The sequence below is a fragment of the Tachyglossus aculeatus genome, chromosome X1 (assembly GCF_015852505.1).
Source record: "Tachyglossus aculeatus isolate mTacAcu1 chromosome X1, mTacAcu1.pri, whole genome shotgun sequence".
Taxonomy (NCBI): domain Eukaryota; kingdom Metazoa; phylum Chordata; class Mammalia; order Monotremata; family Tachyglossidae; genus Tachyglossus; species Tachyglossus aculeatus.
Window position 1 is genome coordinate 41423743 of NC_052101.1, and position 6078 is coordinate 41429820.

At 46.3% G+C, this 6078-nt stretch overlaps 1 non-coding gene across 1 annotated transcript; it reads left to right on the top strand.

Moving 5' to 3' along the window:
• The first annotated feature begins 2336 nt into the window (after positions 1-2336).
• Positions 2337-2474, top strand: LOC119920107. The gene has a single exon (XR_005447872.1). It is a non-coding gene; the product is annotated as a small nucleolar RNA SNORA7 (small nucleolar RNA).
• Positions 2475-6078: the final 3604 nt, after the last annotated feature.

The window sequence follows — 6078 nt, forward strand, 5'->3', positions numbered from 1 at the left end:
ATCCCTGTGGGGCAGGGACTGCGTCCAATCTAATTATTTTTTCATTCATTCATGCTATCGTATTTATTGAGCACTTACTGTGAGCAGAGCACTGTACTAAGTGTTTGGGAAGTACAAGTTGGCAACATACAGAGACGGTCCCTACCCAAGAGCGGGCTCACAGTTTAGAAGGGGGAGATGGACAACAAAACAAAACATATTAACAAAATAAAATATATAGAATAAATATGTACAAGCAAAATAGAGTAATAAATATGTTCAAACACATATACATACATATGTATGTGTATATATATATATATGTATATATATATATATAAGAGAAGCAGCGTGGCTCAGTGGAAAGAGCACGGGCTTTGGAATCAGAGGTCATGGGTTCAAACCCCGGCTCTGCCAACTGTCAGCTGTGTGACTTTGGGCAAGTCACTTAACTTCTCTGTGCCTCAGTTACCCTATCTGTAAAATGGGGATTAAGACTGTGAGCCTCACGTGGGACAACCTGATCAACTTGTATTTACCCCAGCGCTTAGAACAGTGCTTTGCACATAGTAAGCGCTTAACAAATACCAATATTATTATTATTATTATTATTATTATTATTATATACAGGTGCTGTGGGGAGGTGAAGGAGGTAAGGCTGGGGGGATGGGGAGGAGGGGGAAAGGAAGGAGGGGGCTCAGTGTCCACCCCAGTGCTTAGTATAGTGCTTGGCACATAAGAAGTGCTTAACACATACCATTATTAGACCTACTTTCTGCTGGTAGTTGAGTTCCTGGTTCTCATAGAGTGTGTTTGAAGCCGTTCTTGTAAATAAGCATCGTAAAATCACCCCTCGGAAGGTCCTCAAGAGAAAAATATATAGAATTTACATTCTTTCCTAATTATCTATCCTATATGGGGTCTTGTAATCATTCATTATTGAGCGATTACTGTGTGCAGAGCACTGTACTAAGCACTTGGGAAAGTACAATACAGAAATAAAGAGAAACAATCCCTGCCCACAATAAGCTCACAGTTTATTCCACTAATCACCCCTTACCCCTCAACTCTCTCACAATTCTCCCCCAGTCCGGCCCTCTGGATGCCCCTTACTGACTCACCTGTGAAACCTGGCCACTGGCAAGTAGACACAGGGTGTCAGGGAGAAGCAGCATGGCCTAGTGGAAAGTTTATGGGCCTAGGGGTCAGAGGACCTGGGTTCTAATCCTGGCTCCACCACTTTTCTGCTGAGTGACCTTGGGCATATCACTTTACTTTTCTGTGCCTCAGTTACCTCACCTGTAAACTGAGGATTAAATCCTCCTTCTTCCAATTTAGACCATGAGCCCTGTGTGGGAGAGGTACTGTGTCCAACTTGATTATCTATCTACCCCAGTGCTTGACACATAGTAAGCTCTCTAGGGGCAGGGAACATGTCTGCTGACTCTAGTAAATTGTACTGCAGTGCTCTGTACACAGTAAGCACTCAATTAATATGATTAATTGATTGCCATAGTAAGCGCTTCCATTAAAAAGAAAAAAGGGATAGTATTGAGGGTTAAGTGATGGAGTAATGATAATAATAATCATTATGGCATTTGTCAAGCACTTACTATGTACCAAGCACTTCTCTAAGTGCTAAGGGTAGATACGAGGTAATCAGGTTGTCCCAAGTGGGGCTCAGTCTTAATCTCCATTTTACAGATGAGTTATATGGCCATTCACTCAGTTTTACAAGAGACAGTTGGATTTTCAGTTAGATTGTCCCCTGTCAGCTTCTTATTAGGCAACAGATGCCTTTGTAATAATACTTATGCAGTCCCTGACCCATAGAGTGGCTCAATGGAAAGAGCCCAGGCTTGGGAGTCAGAGGTCTTGGGTTCTAATCCTGGCTCCACCACTTAGCTGTGTGACTTTGGGCAAGTCACTTCACTTCTCTGAGCCTCAGTTCCCTCATCTGTAAAATGGGGATGAAGACTGTGAGCCCCACGTGGGACAACCTGATCACCTTGTATCCCCCCAGCGCTTAGAACATGCTTCGCGCATAGTAAGCGCTTAACAAGTGCCATCATCTTCTAGACTGTGAGTCCGTTGTTGGGTAGGGACCGTCTCTATATGTTGCCAACTTGTACTTCCCAACCGCTTAGTACAGTGCTCTGCACACAGTAAGCGCTCAATAAATACGATTGAATGAATGAATGAATTTGGGACTCACAGTCTAAGAAGGAGTGAGACTAGGTATTTAGTTACCATTTTCAAGATGAGGAAGCTAAATTCAGAGATGGTAAGTGGCTCTCTCTAGGTCACATAGCAGACAAGTTGTGGAGATAAGGATAGAGCTCAGGTTCTTTCGACTCCCCATCTCAGAGTCACACCTGGAGAGTTTCCAGTACTTTATCAGTCTTGACTACAGGAAGGAGAGTCAAGCAGAGGCTTATCCATTCCATTCTTAGCTTGGGCAGTGGCTAGCGAGTGGAAGACCATCTGCTAAAAGTCAAAATTCCCCTGTGCTGGGCAGCGGCAGCGTGGGAGAGAGTGGAGGGCGGAGGCTCTAGATTACTGCGCAGAAGGAGGCAAAGGTAAGCCACTTCTGTATTTTTACCAAGAGAACTCTACAGATCCACTACCGGAAGGATTGCGGATGGAGAGCGGGGTGATCTGGGAGAGGTGTGTCCGTAATGTCGCTATGGGTCGGAGATGACTCGACAGCATAAGACTACCATTCCTGTCGCTTTTCCAGTAGGCCTTGCTGCTTCCTTATGTCTGGTATTTTGATTTTAGACATCCAACCTCTCTCCGGCCGCCCAGTCATGGAACTGATAAGTGGCGTCCATATTTCTAGAGGCTTGGAATAGGGACAGATCAGTTCTGGAACAACAGAAGGGGTTAAAGTTCCTCCCAATGACACGCTCTAGGTTTTGCAGATTTCTGCAAAGAAACTTTCTGAGTGTCCTTACTATCCCATAGGAACTTAGCAGCATGGCCTAGTGGAAAGAGCGCAGGCCCGGATGTCAGAGGATCTGAGTTCTAATGCCAGCTCTGCCAGTTGCCTGCTGTGTGACCTTGGGTAAGCCACTTAACTTCTCTGTGCCGCAATTTCCTCATCAGTAAAATGGGGATTCAGTACAATCCTGTGCAATGTACAGAGCACTGGGAAAGAGTACACAGGTGAGAACTATACATAGACCTATTTAAGTGCTCACTAAGTGCTCACTCAGTCCCAGACTGAGCCCCCTCCTTCCTCTCCCCCTCCTCCTCTTCTCCATCCCCCCCACCTTGCCTCCTTCCCTTCCCCACAGCACCTGGATATATGTATATATGTTTGCATGTATTTATTACTCTATTTTACTTGTACGTATTCTATTTATTTTATTTTGTTAATCTGTTTTGTTTTGTTCTCTGTCTCCCCCTTCTAGACTGTGAGCCCACTGTTGGGTACGGACTGTCTCTATGTGTTGCCAACTTGTACTTCCCAAGCGCTTAGTACGGTGCTCTGCACAAAGTAAGCGCTCACTAAATACGATTGAATGAATGAATGCCAAACACTAGGAGCTAGGGTAGATACGAGATCATTAGATAGGTCACGGCCCCTGTCCGCCCCTGGGGCTCACAGTCTAAGTAGGAGGGACAACAGGTATTGAATTCCAGTTTTAGGCATCATGAGGAAACTGAGTCCCAGAGAAGTTCAGCGACCTGCCCGAGGTCGCACGGCAAGCAGGTGTCTGAGGCATAATTGGGACCCAGGTCCTCTGATTCCCCAGCCTGTGCCCACTTTATAGCAGCCCCCCTATCAGTTAGGAATCTATTAGACACCTGCTGATATTTGTGATGGTTGAACAAATGCACCGCTCCTCTTCTCCTCCCAGAAGTTTTGGGACGTCAGCTATTTTTAGAAGTTGGGCGGCAGAGAAAGCGGCTGTCGGTTCTCAACAATGACAAATTACAGCTCCGAAGCCAGCAGCTCGTCCACCCATCCACCTACCCACCCACCCCCAAACAAACCCACCAGCCCCTCTGGCGAAGGCTCTAAAAAATCCCAGTGCGGAGTAGGACACGCTCACTGAATCATTAGCCTTCCCTGCTGGAGTCCGGGAGCAGTGGACAGATGGACAAAAGTGATGGCTCGGTTTGACTTGTTCTCCCACTACCTGACGATCAAGAAGTCAAGTGCTTAGTACAGTGCTAAGCGCTTAGTACAGTGCTCTGAACACAGCAAGCGCTCAGTAAATACGATTGAATGAATGAATATCATTTTGGATTGGAATACTAGCACCTGTATATATGTTTGTACATATTCATTACTCTATTTATCTTGTACATATTTATTCTATTTATTTTATTTTGTTAATATGTTTTGTTGTCTGGCTCCCCCTTCTAGACTGTGAGCCCGCTGTTGGGTAGGGACCGTATTTATATGTTGCCAACTTGTACTTCCCAAGTGCTTAGTACAGTGCTCCGCACACAGTAAGCGCTCAATAAATATGATTGTATGAATGAATTATCACAGCAGGGTGTCTCTGCCCACCATTGCCCACTAATAATAATAATAGTGATAGTATTTGTTAAGCGCTTACTATGTTCCAGGCACTGTACTAAATGCTGGGGAGGATCCAAGCAAATTGAACTAGACATAGTCCCTGTCGCACGTGGGGCTCACAGACTCAATCCCCACTTTGCCGTTGAGGGAACCGAGGCACAGAGAAGTGAAGTGACTTGTCCAAGGTCACCTAGCGGACAAGTGGCAGAGTCAGGATTAGAACCCATGACCTTCTGATTGCCAGGCCCGGGCTCCAACCACACGCCATGCTGCGGTGCTGGCCGCCTCTCCAGGCAGAACCTGAGTCTCCTGGTCTGAGAGCCCGCTGCCTCGTTAGAGAACACCAAGAGGTGGTCCAGTTGGTTGCCGGGTGAAGCGGGGCTCAGTAAGAGGGAGGGGAGAAGACGGAGGGAATAATATTAATGATAACTGTGGTATTTGTTAAGCACACACTATGGACCAGCAAACCAGATTGGACAGAGTCAATCAATCAATCAATCAATTGTATTTATTGTGCACTTACTGTGTGCAGAGCACTGTACTAAGCGCTTGGGAAGTCCAAGTTGGCAACATATAGAGACAGTCCCTACCCAACAGTGGGCTCACAGTCTAGAAGGGAAGTGTCCTCGTCCTAATCCCCATTTTTAATCCCCATTTTACAAAGAGGGAAATGAGGCACAGAGACGTCAAGTGGGCCCCAAAGTCACACAGCAGATGAGTGGTGGATCTGGAATTAGAACCTAGTTCCTCTTGACTCCACGGCCTGCGGTCTTTTCACTAGGCCACGGTGGTGGTGGTGGATGGGTGGAGTTGGGGGAACTACATTTCCCCTGTAATCCAGGGAGATGGACAAGAGGGAAAGCAGATTAAGGCAGCACCCTAACCCCGGCACCAGAAATTCAGAGCAGAGTTTGAGACTCCACGGCAGGTCCCGTCTCTACACCCCCTCAGATGATGCCTCAGATGATAATAATAATAATAATAACAATAATAGGCATTTATTAAGCGCTTACTATGTGCAAAGCACTGTTCTAAGCGCTGGGGAGGATACAGGGTGATCAGGTTGTCCCGCGTGGGGCTCACAGTCTTAATCCCCATTTTACAAATGGGGTAACTGAGGCCCAGAGAAGTTAAGTGACTTGCCCAAGATCACACAGCAGACATGTGGCGGAGTCGGGATTTGAACACATGACCTCTGACTCCAAAGCCCGTGCTCTTTCCACTGAGCCACGCTGCTTCTCTGATGATCCCCCCCTCCCGCCTTACCTCCTTCCCCTCCCCACAGCACCCGTATATATGTTCGTACGTAGTTATTACTCTATTTTATTTGTACATGTTTATTCTATTTATTTTATTTCGTTAATATGTTTTGTTGTCTGCCTCCCCCTTCTAGACTGTGAGCCCACTGTTGGGTAGGGACCGTCTCTATATGTTGCCAACTTGTACTTCCCAAGCGCTTAGTACAGTGATCCGCACACAGTAAGCGCTCAATAAATGCGACTGAATGAATGAATGAATGCCCTGGTGCTCAGCCCCACAGAAATGGCAGTCAGGCTCTCTTT